This window comes from Eumetopias jubatus, unplaced genomic scaffold (genome assembly GCF_037043125.1).
Source record: "Eumetopias jubatus isolate StellerSeaLion01/CBP00866 unplaced genomic scaffold, mEumJub1_p1.0 scaffold_17, whole genome shotgun sequence".
Lineage (NCBI taxonomy): Eukaryota > Metazoa > Chordata > Mammalia > Carnivora > Otariidae > Eumetopias > Eumetopias jubatus.
This window is the reverse complement of record NW_028274823.1, coordinates 49878380-49894503: the sequence shown is the minus strand read 5'-3', so window position 1 is coordinate 49894503 and position 16124 is coordinate 49878380. Positions and strand designations below refer to the sequence as shown.

Sequence of the window (16124 nt, the reverse complement as noted above, 5' to 3'; positions counted from 1 at the left end):
CATGTGGGGGCTGAGACCAGGTAGACAGCACATCTGCTGGAGGTAACGGGGCAGGCCTCTGAGCATGTGGCCATGGATGTGGCCTTGAAGGTTGGTAGAGGTGTGTCCCAGGAGGCAGGAAGAGCATGAGGAGGTAAGAGCACGTACAGAATGCTGGCAATTCTGAAAGCCACCCAGCATGGCCACAGGCATGGGGCCCTGAAGCGGGTATGAGCCTTGAGGCCGGCAAACTGCTGTCCAGGTGAGGAGGAGAGACATGGAGGCTCTGAGCTCTTCTCCCACCCCCTCCAGTGCCAGAGAGGAGGGACTCCCCTCAGGGTGCCAGAGCTGGCAGGATAGACGGAGGAGGCTTGATCCTCCTCTGGCAGCTTGTTCCAGGTCCCCAGGAGTGCTGGACCTCCTAGCTCCCAGATGGCTATCTGGCAGCGCCGGAGCAGAGGAGAGAGTGCTGGGTCGGGACCCCTGGCCCTTGTTCCCACTCTGACACTTCCCAGCTGTGTGGCCATGAGAAAGCCACCACCTCCTTTCGGGGATCAGTTTCATCACTGGAAAAAGGGCCATTGCAAGGCTCAGAAGATTAGCGGTACCTTGTGAAGCAAGGTGTTAAGGTCATGACCTACTCACAGCCCTGGACGGTCCCCTCTGAATACACATGTTTTCCTTTCCCTACAAAGCCAAAGGAGACCCTGGAGGGCATTCCCCAAAGCAGGGCCCCCCTAAACCCTGAGGTGCACTATAGCTCAAGGGTCAAAAAGGCTTAATCAGAGGCAGAAGTACCATTGAACATCCCGTGTCCCTCTCCTACCTGACAGATGGGGAAACAGGAGCACAGAGTCTGTGATGCACTCACGACACATGGCAAGCCGGGCAGTGGTGGGCTGGGAGCGAAGGTGTCCCAACTCCCAAAGCAGGCTCTCCGTTGATTCTCCCAGGCCTCCCAGCAGAAGAAGGGGGTGGCGGCTGAGCCGGGTCCGGAACCATGGGGCAGAGGTCCATGATGGGAACTGAGAAGATAGCATACCTGGTGGAAAGGCCTGGAGAGCCAAGGCCAGGAGGCTGGGCAGGTGTGGCCTCGGAGAATGGAGTGGGCAACCTGACTGGCATAGAGGGAGGAGGCAGCCCAGGGGCACCTGTTGTGCTGACGGGCACATCTGCTCTCTGCTGGGCCCAACCACCCACCTCTAGACATACAGCTGCCTCAGAGCTGGGCAGGGACCAAATGCCTCCTGGATCCACCAAGGTGTGAAGACTAAATCTACTCCCCATGACCCCACTACCATGGGAGGGGACCCAATCATTCCCTGGCAGGTGAGTGAGTCTTCCCACCATCCACCCCAGAGGACTCAGAAGGTCACCTTGTCTGCACCATAGCCTGGTGAGGAATGAAGGCAAATCCCCATTCTCAACCCTGAGGTTCAGCCCCACCCACCGAATAACTGTGAGACCTTAAGGAGGTCATTTAACCTCTCTGAGTCTTTGTCCTCAGTGGGGAATTACACCTTCTGGCTTTTGTGGAGAGGATGGAATGAGAAATGCCTGGCAAACAGGAAGCTCTCGATGACAACAACAACGTGACATTCCTTTGGCCCTTTTAGTCCCTGGGCTCCCTTCTGGGGAGGGAGGGGTGAATCCTGGAGACAGAGAAGGCAGCCCTGGAGAGGTAGGAATTCACCCCCACATATGCCAGTCCCCTGCTCCCCCAGCCCACTGAGGGCCTCCAGCCCAGGAGGCCACAGTCACTGCACCCTGTACAGGTCCTCTGCGCCCCCAGGATCTACAGCCCCTTCCCACTGCCTTCCTCTCGGCCTCCCAGACCTCCTGCTTCCCCACTTCCCAGGCCTAGGCCTAAGCAATGGCCTTCTTTCCTGCTGATGGTTCCTGGAAGGCAAGGCAGTTAATAAAACGTAAGTCTACTCTGAAGGTAGGTGTGGGCAGGACCCCGCATTGGCACCCACAGGCCGGCCCCATGCAGCCCACACCCTCCTGATGTGGCCCTGAGCTGCTGGGCACTGAGCTGATGGGCTCCTGATGGGCACTGAGCTGCCTCCTGATGGGCACTGAGCTGCCTCCGGAGCCATGTGATTTCCAGGCCCTGCGTCGGCTGAGTGGGATCTGTCTTCCAGTTCTCAGTGGCTGGGAAGTGAAAGCACTTTCCCCTCTGTTTCACCCCCAGATCTCCAGGCCCACAGAAGCCAGGGCCAGGAGGGTGGAGGCTCAGGACACGTAATCCCCAAAGAAGCCCGGCCACTGCCATGAGACCTTACCCTTGGTTTAGAGAAGCCCAGAGAGGACTAGCAACTTGCCCAGGACCACACAGAGAGTCTATGGCTAAGGAGGCAGAGCTGGGCTAAGATGTCAACAGGAAACTTTGTTAATGAGAGCCTGAGGTTGAATCCTGATTGACCAAGTGACTCAAAGTGCAGTTTTCTCTGAAGGGGAGATAGTAATAGAGCATCTAACTCAAAGCAATGTGAGGAGAATCTAGTGAGCTAATGCTAAGAGGCCCTTGCCACAGTACCCAGCACACAGTAGGTACTATATAAGTCATAGCTTCTTTCCAGACCTCACAGGGATCCAGTCTGCCTTGTTATTTCCCTGAAAGATGAATAGAGATAGCAAAGGCCTGAGTCCCAAGGACTGGAGGCCAGGATCCCCAGGAGGCCTGGGCAGACCCAGAGCCCAGGTGAGGTTTCTCAGACTTGCTGCCATCAAGTGTCATGCTTGCTCAGGTAAGAAGAGTTGAAATTACCCTTCGCTCGGGCCTGCTTTGTATACTGGGCTTGGCTCCTCTGCCCTCTGCAGTAGCATGCTAGTTTTCAGATGTAAAGGAAATGGGGGTCGGGGGTATCTTCTGGACAGGAGCTTTTGAACATGAGTGATCACCCCCAAGGCTGCCTCCATTCCTCATTTCCTGGAGGTGGTGAGCCCATGTCACTCACTGAGGAATTTGGACAGAAATGGTGAGAGGAGAGCATCCTGACCCATCCTGACCCATCTAGTTCTTGACTGAAGCTGGATTCTCGCCCTCCAGGCTCTTAAACCCAGAAACTCTGTCCTGACGTTTTGGACCTGGGGTGGTGGGGGCAGGCGTAGCTTTCTGGCGCTACAATGCTATAGATTTCCCAGGGGGAGCAGCTGGGGCTCCAGCCACCACTCAGCCAGCTGAATTACACCTTCCAGCCCTGGGTCAGGCCTTCAGGGGTTTCCCGGGCCCCGTGTCCTGACTTAGGAACCTGGGCCACCCAGAGGCCGAGGGGGAGGGGCTCAGGAATATACTCCCACAGGAATGTACTGGGACCATGCTTCTCTTGTGTGCTGAGAGGTCTGGAAGGCTCTCATGCCATCCACCTTCCCCAGGGGTGCTCAGCTGCCACCTGTGCAGGAACAGCTGCTTGAAAACAGTCCATATGACAGGTCGAAAGACTGAGGCCCGGAAAGGAGTGCCTTCCCTTGCATCTAATGGCACTGGGCGGCAGAATTTCCCCTGGGAATATCAAGCAGTTTCCCCGCATCCCCTCCCACGCCCCTGTGGACCTGAGCTGTAGTCCTCTGAGCCCTCAGGAATCCAAGCTGAGTTCGCTGGCTGTCAGACTAGCGAAGCCCTGAGAATGAATTCAGGGCTGGCAAATTCGTTTTGCTTCCTTTCCCTCGGTGGTGGAAGGAGTGATCTAGCCGGCCCTGAAGGAGTTCAAGCCGAGGTCAGAGATGCCCACTGAAGGATGTTTTTAAATAGGGTGGGGGGAGGGTACTCTGGCCTGCCCCTCACGCTGGCCCAGGGTCGGCGCTGATCACTGCCCAGAAGGCCTGGACAATCCTCGAGTCTGCGTGGCACGTCCGCGCTCTGAAGCGGACCTCGTCAATCAGGCAAAGGCCCTAGCGGGTCCAGGACGTCTTCCGCTAGTCTCAGTCCCCGGGGGAGACCCCCGCCCGGGCTGCCTCCGGGTGCCCGCCCCCCCCCCGGCGGAGTCATTGTTCTCTGACGTCACGCCGCGGCCCCGCCCCTCGACCCTCACCACCTCCCCCCCTCTCCCCACCTCCGGCTCCTGGCGCCCGAGACCCTCGCAGCCTGCAAAGCCCAAGCCTTGCAGGGCTCCCCCCGCGGCCCGGCCCGGGCTGCGCCCCCTTGCGCTCTCCCCAACTTGCCTTTGTTATTCCAGCTCCCTTCCTCGCCTCGCCTCCGACACCGCGGCAGACTGCAAAACACGGAGCGCGGAGCCGCCGCTACACCTGGAATCCGAAGCGGGCGCCGGGCCGAAGCCTCCCCCGCCTGTGCAGGGAGGAGAGTGCTTGCGTGCGCGCGAGTGTGTGTATCCAACCCGTGCCGCGCGGGCGCCGATTATGATTTGGGACTGAGGGTGCAGCAAATCACAAGCGGTGTGGGGGGTGGTTCTGGGTGTGAAAGAGGGAGTCGGGGAGGATATGGGTTTGTATGTGTACGTGAGCGTGAGGATTTAATGAACAGGGGAATGTTTCATGTTTTTGGGTTTTTTTTTTTAGTGTATTTGGTTGTACAGCGATGTGTGTGTGCCATTGCGTGTGTGTAAATGTGCTTGTTATGACCGTGTACACGGGTATATTTGTAAGGGCAAGTGTACGTGTGTGCGTGTTTGTGTGTGGGCGCGTGTAGAAGCGTGTTTGTAAAACTGAGTGTGGGCGCGAATGTGTGTGCTGTTTGTGTAGGAGTTTCCGTGTGAGTGGCAGTGGACGAGAGGCAAGGTGGGTGCGCACTTAAATGCTCTCGAGGGTGGCTCCGCGAGGGGAACCCCGCGAGTGGGTGCACCCAACTGCGCCTTGTGAGCGCGGTAGCTCTCCGCGGCCCCTGGCGCAGTGCCCAGCCCCGGACGTGGGACTGGGTCTGGGTCCTGGCGCCCCCACCCCGCCCACGTGCACTGGGCCTGGGGAGCTCGGGACCGGCCTCGGGGAATCCACACGTCCCTGCACCCGGCAGGGTGCAGACAGTTCGCACTGGTCCTTCCCAGTTGTAGGGGGCACCGTGCTCCAACCTCCCCCAACGTCGCCCTTGGTGGTGGTGGTGTGTGTGTAGGGGGGTGGTCCTCTGCTCACCACACCAGTCAGTCCCCGGGCTTTGAGAACAACCCCAAAGCCTCCTCCGGGGGAACGCTTGGGCGATCCTTGCTAGCAACTCGTTTGCCCCCAAATAGGGTACCTGACAGCGTTCCCGGCCCCAAGTGCACTCTAGTCCCGGGCGCGCGAACCAAGGGGGTGCCGGGGGTGCCGGGTGGTTTTTGCCCCCTCCCCGATGGGGTCCCTTCCTAGGCTCAGCATTTCTCTCCTACTCTAAACTTGCAGGAGCGGGGAGGTGGGGGCGGGCAGGGAGAAGTGGAGGAAGGGGTAGAGAAGAGGGAGGTGAGTGACGGGGTGGGGGGGTGACGCGCGAGGCTCTTCCGAGCCACAGAGGGGGGAAAGCTTGGAGAGGGCCGGGACCAGGGAGCAGGGAAGAAAGAGCAAAAGAAAGGAAAGGCGAGGGAGAGAAAGAGGCGAAAAGGAAAGAGGGAGAGTGAACGGCGAGAGCGCTGAGAGAGCGAGAGCCGAGCGAAGCTGAGCGCTGGCGGCGGCGGCGGCGGAGCCACGGCGCTCCGTTCCGTCCGTGGTTCCGCGCCTGCTTTTGCGGGCGGCCGGCGGCGCGGGGCCCTTTGGAAATAGAATAGCCAATGTAATCTGACACTTCAACTTGCTCGGCTCCGGGCGAGTTGATTCACTTACTCACCCCCTAACGCCGAGTTCCTTTTCACTGTCTGTGGACATTAAAAAAGCGAGCGGCGGCGGGCGCCCGGGAGAGCAGGCGAAGGGGCGGCGGGCGGGCGAGCAGCGACCCGGCGGCGGAGCGAGCAAGCAGCGCCGGCGCAGCGCGGTGACCCCAGCCCGGGTCGGCGCGGAGCAGGAGCCGAAGCGGAGCCGTTCTCGGCGCCCTCGCAGCGCTCCTCCCGGCCCGAGCCGGGCCTGCCCGGCAGCGGCCGCGGCGGCAGCGGCGCGTCCTCCAGCGGCGGCAGCGGCGCTCGCAGCGCCGGGTAAGTTTGGGTCCAGACCCGGGCGCCCGCTGGCCCCGGGCCTTCCTCTCGCTCCCCGTGGACTCTTGGGGTGCGAGCGTGGGGCGCTGGGTGCTGGGGGCTTTTCCCTTGAAGGGTCCGACGGCGCCAGGCAAGCCCGGCGAGCGGCGGCGGCCGAGCTCCACTGCGCTCTGCTCCGCGGCCCGGGGCCGAGGCCCAGGCGACCGGCGAACGCCCGGCTGAGCGGAGCCGGCTTGGGCTGAGCGCGGGGGCCGAGGCTCTTCGGGTGTGCGGGGCGTGAGTAAGGTTGTGCGCGCGCGGACCCTGTGCCCGCCTCCTGCCGGTGCGCCTCCAGCCCTCGTTCTGTACACCCGGGCAGGACCGGGATTCGGGCAGGGAGGGAAGGACCCGGGTAGGACCACCTCGGTCTCCCTCACCTCGTTCGGGGAGACGCGAAGTTGTGCGCCTGTGTGTACGAGAACCGCCGGAGACGGCGCTGGATTTCGGGGTGGCAAGGGGTGGTGGTGCTAAGTTGTGCATCTGAATTTCCAGGGAAAACACACACTTTGGCAAATGGGAGGTGGAGGCGCGGTTAAGTTGTTTGTGTGTGAATTGCCCGGGGAGACGCGGCGCAGGGTACTAGCGGGGAACGCCGAGGGGGGTGTGTGTAGGGGCTTCCCGGAGGTCTTGAGAAGCCCGAGGGGCGTTAAGGCCATCGCCTGGACGGGGCTGCCCCGGCCAGGAGGGGAGCCCAGAGGGAAGATGTGCGTGTGTGCGCGCGCGCGCGTTGCAAATACGAAAGTAATTTCTCCGTGTTCTTTCTTCCTCTCCGTCTCCGGCGGCGGCGGCGGCGGCCGCGGCCCCGGCCCCGGGGGAGTGGGAGGCCGGCCCGGGCGGAGGTTGGGGGGCCCGGCCGGGGCCGGAGCTGGGGTGGGGGGCCGGACTCTGGAAGCTTGTTTCACATTCCTGGCGTCTGGGCAGGGGAGAAAACAGTGGGGAGCGCGGCCTCGGCGTCTGGGGCGCGGGCAGCGGGCGCGCGTCGCCCCCTCGCCGGGGACATCTGTCCAGGAAGCCAGGCGGGCGGGGAGAGGGCGCGGTGCGGAGGGCAGGCTCCCCGCCCCGGAGCAGCGGGGGCGCGAGCGAGGGGCGGCCGCCTTCCCGGCCATTGTGCGCCAGCAGATTTTCACGGGAGACTGCCCCGGAGCCGCCGGAGAAGGCCGGGAGTCGGCCTCAGCCCCGGGTTTAAAAGACACTCCAGGAATGTAAACAACCCGGGCAGGAGGGCGGGCTGGCGGGAGCGCGCCAGGGCAGCCGGCCCGGGCCCCCCACCCCTCCCTGGGGGACAGCCCGACGGCAGGGCCGCCCAGCCCTTACCCTTCTACCTGCCGCAAACTTTTCCCTCCTCCGCCTTCCCTTCCCACCTCGCCCCTCTAGCGAGGGGGGCACAGAGCGAGGGCATCTCCGGAGGCTGGGGCTCTGAGCGACTGACACCCGGCGCCTGACCCTGGAGGCCTGGCGGTCCGGCCCCTGCTTGGGTGTCCCGAGTCGGGGCTGCTCCGGCTTGGGAGCCGCAGGCTGCTTCCGTGGGCAGTGCCCGGAGTAACTGGGGCTCTGAGAGCTGCCTGCCTGCCTGCCTCTCTCTCCCCCCTTCCCTCCCTCCCTCCCGCTGCTCCTTCCCCACTCTCCCCCTTCTCCTCTCCCCTGACTGCTTTTCCAATGCCTTGACATGAGGGAGGAAGATTTAACTTGGCAGCCCAAACAAATGTTCTCTCAGAGGTCCTCCAAGAAGCTGGCGGCTGGGCTGGCAGGGTGAGGGCACTGCTCGGCCAGTCTATTCCTCCTCCCTGCTCTGCCATGGCCATTTGGAGCCCCCTGGGTGCACAGCCCAGGGCATGGGAAGAGTAGAGCCCAACCCTGCAGATTTAAAAGGGCAGTGAGAAGCCGCCTGTGGAAGCCCCTGGCTTGGTGCTGGGCAGGAGCCGCAGGGAGCTGCCTCCTGGTGCCAAGGGTTTTCTGGAGGATTTTCTTGAGCAACAGTTTGTCTCCCTGCTGCAACCTGGGAACAGGGCCTGGTAGACCAGAGGGTTAACCAGCGCTGTCTCCTCCTCTCCTGTGGGTGTGAGGACAGGCTGGTTACACAGGGCAGGGCAGAAGGCCAGAGGCTGTTCGCAGAGGTGCCTGTGTTTGCTTATTATTGTTTTTTTGAAGGGAGAGATAAAGAGGCAGGCGCTGTGGTTGGAGAATGGGCAGCTTGGCTGGCGTTGAATTCGGACTTGACTTCGCTGGCGTTGGTATGGTCCCGGGAGTTTAAAAGTTGTTTGTAAGCTACCGGGGAAGTTTAGACCAGGGGGCGAGCCCCTAGCTTTCTCTGTCCTGGCTGCTTTTTGAGGAGATCCAGAGCAGGAGTTGGGGTGGGAGGGGGGAATTCCTGGCCCTTTGCTTCCCCTCTGCCTGGACCTGGTGGTGTGGTCTGTGAATGCCCCAAGCCTCGCACTGACCTTTCTCTCATCAAGTTGAGGATGTTGAAACACCAGCATCAAACAAAAGACACATTGAAAGCCCTATCTGCCACAGAGCACGTGTGACTTTGGGGCCAAGGGAATGCTTCTGGAGGGAGATGGTGTTTTCTTCTAAGTTTTATGATTTCGGTTGGGTTTTGTTTTTCCCAAAAGGACAGAAGCATCTCCTTGTCCCAAGTCACGAGGTTATGAAATGCTGTTTTCACATGTAAATCTCAAAACTTTAGAGTTTTGAGAGTTGGTGGCAGGGACTAGAGCTGGGGTGGGCAGAAGTAGGGAGTTTTCAAGAGTTTTAAATGGTTTTTAGATTGGGGTTTTGAGGCATTCGGGGTATGGCTCACAGAGAAGAGTTAGGAATGAGAAATTGCCGGACTTCTGGAAAACTTTGATAACTAGCCCTGTCTTTGCAAAGAAGGATTTCTGGCTTCTTGGTGGGGACAGTATGTCCCTTTTTCCTCCTAAGGAAAGAAGGGAGGAGGGTCCTCGTTCCTTTCGTGGCTAGGAGCAAAGTGAAGAAAGGTCCAGAGACTGTGGGGTTTGGCCACAGAACCACAGGTTCTCTCACACACACACTCCCCTTGCAACAGTAACACAACACTTTCTCCATACCTGGCCCCCAAAGATGTGCCCCCACATAGGACAAGTGCCCACCAGCGACTCATCCTGGAAAATTGCAGGGGGAAAGCTCCCACTGAGAAGAGCTGCACGCTTCACTTTTTCTCTGATTGACAGAGATGGTAGATAAGGAAGGCAGGCACTTTGAGGCCTACTGTGTCCTGAGAGTCGTGTCACAAGAGTACCCGTGTGTGAAGCCACGGATACAGAGTTCTCAGGCCTTGGCTAGTGTCCACCAAGCAGCCATGACCCTGGCCTCAGGGTGAGGCATCGTTGTAAGAAATTTGGGCACCAACAAGTTAATTTCCGGAAGCTTCTCTGGGCACTCTGTCACAGAACCAGGAAGCAGGGCCTGCCAGGTTGTGACTGGGTCCCATACGGTTTCATTCATAACTTTGCTCCCAAGGGCTTCTGCCTGGCTCCTATCACCACTTCATCTTTATGAGGTTCCTCGGGTTTTGTGTGGACAACAAAGGCCGGGCTGCAGTAATTACCCTGGACCCTGCTGCAGCCTTGCCTGGTGACTGCTCTGACCTCTCAGCAGGACACAGTGGCCTCTGTCCACGCCCTCTGAGGGGGAAGCTCTTTGTCCCTAGAGCCCCTGACAAAGGGGGCGGGGGAGACAGAGCTTGCATGGGCTATAAACTGTAGGGGTGATTTTGAGGTTGGGCCTTGCCCTCAGGGAGGATCAAGAGAGGCTGAGAAAATCAGTCCCATGCATAGGCTCTGGGAAAAGAATCCAGGAAACCCTTCGTGATTCTTGGGTCTTCCCAGTGCTTGAGGAGATGGGGGGAGAAGTGTCAAGAGGCTGGCTCCCTTAGGCCAGGGACTTCACTCTGCTGGGACTCAGTCTCCTAATCTGTAAAATGGGTCCAAAGGGAGAACTGCTCCAATCTCACTTGGCTGCTGTGAGGATGAGGCAGATGTGAGTAGTAGAGCCCTTGGCATGTATCCTCTGAAGGCCTGGAAGGTTCTGGGTGCAGAATGAAGCACAAAGGTGTTGCCTTGGGGGTGCTAGAAGCATTTTCCAGAAGCTGCTTCCCTAAGCCTACTTCCTTGACGGCTTATATCCAGTCTTGGCTTATATGTCCCCTGAGACAGGGCACTCATTACTCTGAGCAGCTTCTGCCTTCAGTGGACAGTTCTATTAGTGTGCTCTGTTGCATGGCATGCTTTCTGGAAATCATCCCCTCCTGACCCTCACTCTGAGCTTGAGGTGCTGGGGTTTCTCCAGACCACAGACTCATCCTTTCTTGAATGATCACAGATTTAAGACCAGTGCTCAAGCAGATCATGCGAATGGGAGGGGAAGGTGGACACCCTCCAAACGGCTGCTTTCAACTGTTACTGGGAAGTAGCTGCTGGGAGTGAGAAAGCGTCAGCCTGAGGGGCTCACTGTGATCTGTCAGTGTGTGTGCCAGGCCTGCCTCTTGGTACTTTTCCCTCCTTGGATTGGGTATGAGGAGAAGGAAGGAGGTACATGATGGGCATGGGGTCGGGTCAGGGGCCCAGCTTTGGTGCCACAGATAATTCCTAGGAGTCCACAGTTGTGAGGATCATGGCCTGTGAGACAGCCAGAAATGTGTAAGACAGTTCCTGTTCCTTAGGAGCTCACAGCCAGTAAGGGCAGGAAGATCAGTCCAAATAAATAATTAACCACTAGCAGCTGGCTGCCTGCCATGGGGCACATGACTGTGATAACCACAGCCCCTTGCCTTTGTGTATGGCACTTGGGGGATTTAGAAGTACTCTCCAAATTTATGGCGCTCCAGCAACAACAGTGGAAGCTAACTACTATTTGGAATTGCCCCCACTTAACAGACAAGAAAACCAAGTTTCAGAGAGGTAAAATGACCTGTAGCCAAGCCAGGACTCAGCCCCAGGCCTTAGAGATGCAGGCCACGAAGCAGGCAGGGACACGGGCGCAGAAGTCGGTGTGGACCCCGCAGGATGGGGCCTCGGGGACCTGAGGTTAAGGAGGAGGAGCCGTACACAGGAGGGGTCCTGGAGATGGGCCTCCCTTGTGCCCGCCCCAGCAGCCGTGCTCCTCTCTTTTGGCATAGTGTCTTCCAGCCGAGCTTGCTCTGAGCCCCCAATACTGTCATGATTGCTGGGGTACACATGTCTGTGCATGGGTCTCCAACTCCATCCCTGGCCCTAGAGCAGGAAGCGGAGATGTTTCCGGGCCCCAGGTCCCTGTGCAGCCCAAGGCTCTTCCCCAGGCTGCGATGGTTTCTATAGATACAGACGTTGACTCAGCCTGCCCTTCCTCTGGCTGAGTCAGTCCTCGGGCTGTGTGGGGTGGCCGCCCTGTGGGGGTTCTTGGGTTCCTCCTACCCCCAGACACAGCCCTCCTACTGCCCACGTCCCTGCGCCTGGTGCTCTGGAGCTCAGCTGAGCGCCACCCCAGGATGAGGCTGTAGCTGGTGGGGTACAGAGCAGGATGCGGCCAGGCAGGCCGAGCTGGCACCTCCCCAGGAAGCCTGGCCCAGCCTGGCACACCTGCACAGGTAATGACTGTAGCCCGGGAGGGCCCCGGGGCCCGCCTGTCAGACCCAGCTGCCGGGGTTACTGCAGGATCATGCTGGGGGAGGCCGGGGTGTCTGAGCTAATTAGATTTCTTAGATTTCAATGCTCCCCTAATCCTGTTAGCCCGGCTGTAATTGTAACCACTTGAAGGTTTCAGCCATGGCAGGCTGGTGAGGACAGACGGTGTGGGGACTCCGCTCTGCCCCAGCCCCAGCCTTCGACAACCAGCTGGGGACTGGGGACTCCTTTTCCAATTCTCCCGGGTGGGGGCCCGAGTGATGGTAGGTGTTGTGCTTTTCTGTAGAGTCTTGGCACTGCGGACCGTTAGAGCAGGCATGGCCCTTCAGGATCATCTGGCTCCAACTCTTCACTGTATAGATGGGACCACAGAATTCTGCACAGGGGCAGGGGCTGGCCCCGGGCCTTGATGTCTGGTAGTGGTAGGGGGCCTGGGTCTTGCGGTCTGGCTTTGTGATCTTTGTCCCTGGAGACTTCAGGGCAGGTCTGGAATTGTACAGGACTTGTGAGCCCTCCGGAGAAGTCTACCCCAAAGATAGGGGTTTGGGGTGCTTCATTTGTCCCAAAGCCTGCTCCCCAGTTGGCATTACCCCCTCCCCCCCACACACGCATGGATCTACATGCCCTCACACATGGGCCAGTTTTCTGCCGAGGACTCAGACACGTCTCTCCTAGGCTCTCAGACATGGGGGCTTTTTCTCTTCCTCCCCTGCCCCAGATTCTTGATCTCTTGGAGGGTCCAAGTCAACGCAGATTAGCGCTTTGCCAGAAAATGGCAAAACTGTTCTGATGGGGGGGGGGGTGTTTTGTTAGAAGACAATCTCTTTATACTTTCAAAGGCTCTTCCAAAATTATTTTTTTGGTGTCTGGTTTAAATGGAACTTGCACCATGTCGCTATCCTTTCTCCAGCCCTACCGCCATCTGCATTTCCCCAAACTTCAGTCATCCACCCACAGAGGTTGGTGCTTACAGGGGAGGGGGTGGGGGGAGTAGCTGCGATGCCTTCAGAACCCCTGTCAGGGAGCTTCCCACCCAGCAGTCACATCCTGTCCTCCACTTGGCCCTGGAGCAGCAGGGAGAGTTGTTTGAAACCTCCTTCCACTCTGGAAGCTCCCTGGCTCTGAGCACGTGGTATAGAGCTGAAGGGGCTGTAGGGCTCACCTGGTCTGACCGTCCCTTTCCTGGCCCAGGAAACCCAGCTCTGAAAAGAAAGAATTGGCCGTGTCCAAGGGCAGCAGTGAATTAGTGACACAGCCAGGCCTGGAACCCTGTCTGTCCAGCCCATTAGCTCATTAAACATTTATTGAGCATCTACTGTTGGCCTGGCTCAGCCCCGTTAGCCACACTGCGGAGCTCATCAGTAAATGCGCTTCCATCCTTCACTGGGAAGGACCAGATGAGCCTGGGGAGGACGGGGTTCATTTCTGAGCTCTCGGGGTGAGGAATAAGCACGGGGCTTTTCCAGAGTACTCCCAGATCCTACACAGCTGGGAGGGGATGGGCATTAGCACTCCAACCTGGCAACCTGTTTCTTAAAAGGTAATCATAGGTTGGTTGCATTGCAGATTTGAGGGAAGTAACATGGAAACCCTCTAGGGAGGGTACACAGTTTCTCATCTGCCCAAGCCTGTTTAGTCCAAGAAGATGGGTGGCTTCCTCTGCCGGTCCCCCACCTCTGCCCAGCCCTCCTAGTGCTGACTTTTGTCCTTTGAGGGCTAATGGCCCGCTGCCTTGTTCCTGCTAGCACTTCCTCTGCGGATGGGGAAGCAGGGAAGGAGCCCCTTCGCCCCACCCTGGGAGTCACGTGCATCAGGCCCAGGTGAGAGCATGTGAGGAAGAACCCGCAGGCTTAGAACAAGGCAGAAGATGCCAAGGGCCTGGACCTCACCCTGTCCCCCACCCTGCTCCCTGGTAGACCTTGGCCAAAGCTGGGAAACCTGGCCCAGGGCCGTGACCAGCCAGCCCTGTGGCTGAGGGACAAATGGGGCAGGGAGACCTCTGGGAAGGGTCCCGAAACCCTTACTTGGCGTTTTGCAAGTGGGGAGGGCTTTTCCAGGTTCTCTGTCCTACTTTCTCATTTGGCAGGTGAGGAGACCCAAAGCCCAGAGAGGTGAAGGGACCGGTCACAGGTCCCACAGCTAGTTGGCCCCCCTGCACCAGGGAGGCTGAGTCGTCCGGGTGGGGAGGGGTGGAATTTTCTATTGCTAGTTGTTTACACCTTTAAAACAACTTCCCAGAGTCTACCAGAAACATCATAATAGCCAGTACTTCTTGGGCAACTAATTTGTTTGAGGCTCTCCTTAGACTGCCTGCATTCATTTCTCAGCTCCACCCTTTGTGGTACCTATGACTTTGGGCAGGTTCTGTTTAACTTCTCCAACTCCTGTCTCCATGTCTGCAATACAGACTTATTCAGTATAAAAAGTAACCTAACGCCTTCCCCCTAGGCTGTGAAAATGGAGCTCCTACAGTGCCTGGCACATAGTAAGTGCCCATGAAATAGGTCCTCCGGCTTACAGATGAGGAGACTCAGGTCAGATGGATTGCCCAAGGTCCCCTGGTACCTCAGGACCAAGCACGGCTGGACGTGGCATCCAGACTTCATGACCCTCAGCCTCCAGCCATTATCCGCAGTCTCCCCTTTGTAGCAGGAAGGGTTGGTAGGTCAACTCTAAGAGGCCCTCCATGATAAAATTTAACTGAGTTCATTTTAATTCAACCTACCAGTGAAGTCTGTGCCCCTCGTGGATGTGTTCCAAGGTGGAGATTTACATCTGGGTTCCTGCCTGCAGACCTCTCTTTCCTCCCCTGTAAGATGAGGCCGGTGGTGATAACCACCTCCTTCCCGGGCTCTTCCCGTGTGGAGAAATCTCTCAATGAGAGATTGGGCCTTGTCAACCACGATTATGGGCTGTGGGACCTCAGGCCAGTGACAGACCCCTCTGGGCCTCAGTTTCCTCGTCTGAAAATCATAGCTGAGACCACATCAGGGTTTCCCAGAGGGGCCTGTCAGGAGCCCTGTCCACCAAAGGCAGGACAGTAAAGCACAGCCTCCCTCTCCTGGGACACTGCCAGCCCTTTGCCTCCCTCAGGGGTTCCCAAAAGGCGAGGACTCTCCTCCCACCTCCCTTTTTTATGCAAAATAGCTCTTGAAGACATCAGTGTAGGTCCCTTCCAGCTCTGGCATTGATGGCTTGGTCTCCTGGTTGGTTTCCCTGCCGAAGAACCACTGCCCCAGAGGGGCTGTGCACAGTGGGGAAATCGAGAGAAGCTTCCACGTGGACAGAGTGCCCCCCCACCCCGCCCTGCCCCCAGCCTGCTTTCTTGGCAGTGCCCCCTGACTTCTACCCCTCAAGCCCTCTGTCCTCCCTCCCTCTCTCTGGCCTCCTCTTTTTTATTGTTACAAGACCACAAATCTGTCTGTGGCTGGGCAGTCCCGAAAGCCAGGCCAGCTTGGCAGAGGGGTGGGACCTCTGCCATGTCCCTAGAGATGGGCCTCGAAGACATAGCAGCTATCAGGGCAGGAAGAGCCTTATGCTCGGCCTGCTGGGGCCACACATCCCTGCACCTGCGTGCACCCTTTTGCAAGCGCGTATTTTTCTGGAGAGATGGTCCACGGCTTTATTCCGAACCTTAAATCAGCTTGGACACCTGAAAGGAGTGTAAGAACCATGGCCTTCATCCAAGGATCTAAAATTGCCCTGGCCCCTGAGTGGAACAGGACTGCTGTGTTGTCTTTCCCCACCTCCTGCCCTCAGACCCTTCTGTTCCATCCCATCGGTGTTACCACCTTAGCCATGGAGGGGTCTGTGTTCACAACGCCTGCTTCTAATCCAGCTTGACATTGTACTGGGGAGGGCATCAAGGCCAAGGGAGGACAAGGGACCTGACCAAGGTCACTACCAGTGGCAGGCCCCTAGGATACAGGACCCGGTACAGGGGCTGGAGGGGGTACCCCAAGGGATGGCCTCCTGTGCTGGCTGAGCACACTGCTGAAAGCATCTGATCTCGTCCTCTGTGAGTGTCTCTGCAGTGTGGACCAGAGCTTCTGCAGTCATGGGCCCCAGGAAGCTAGGGACTAAGGTGAAGGGAGGAAGTTTCCACCCACTGCCCCTCCTAGGAAGGCTGGGCAGGACTGGTTTAGGGCTTACCTCCTCTGGCTCCAGAGGCCAGTTTCCCCCCTGCTGTCTGCACTGCCTGTTTATCCTGCTCTCTTGGGTTAATATTTCCTCTTCTAGGGCCATGGGGCGCACTGGTATTTACATACAGAGGAGCATTCTCCACTTCAGGATGCCTGGCTGGTATGAATTCTTTGTGAGCCCTGCTGCTGTTAGTGCAGAGAGGCAACCTGAGGCCCTGGGGAGGGCTCTGGGCCGAAGTGAGGTCCCATGCTGGCAAGCCCACTGCGGATAACTCTGCCTCCCTGGCTCACAG

The 16124-nt window shown here is 58.5% G+C and overlaps 1 protein-coding gene across 5 annotated transcripts in view; it reads left to right on the top strand.

The window, feature by feature from the left end:
- Nucleotides 1-5897: 5897 nt before the first annotated feature.
- The window catches only part of ZMIZ1 (zinc finger MIZ-type containing 1), a 235127-nt gene continuing 224900 nt past the window's right edge, over nt 5898-16124 (top strand). For 4 of the 5 annotated variants that reach the window (XM_028109607.2, XM_028109608.2, XM_028109609.2 and 1 more), the window contains exon 1: nt 5899-6029. The gene's annotated coding sequence lies outside the window, so the exon portion shown is untranslated. Of the gene's footprint in view, nt 6030-16124 lie in introns of all 5 variants that reach the window. The other variant, XM_028109611.2, reaches the window with a different exon arrangement.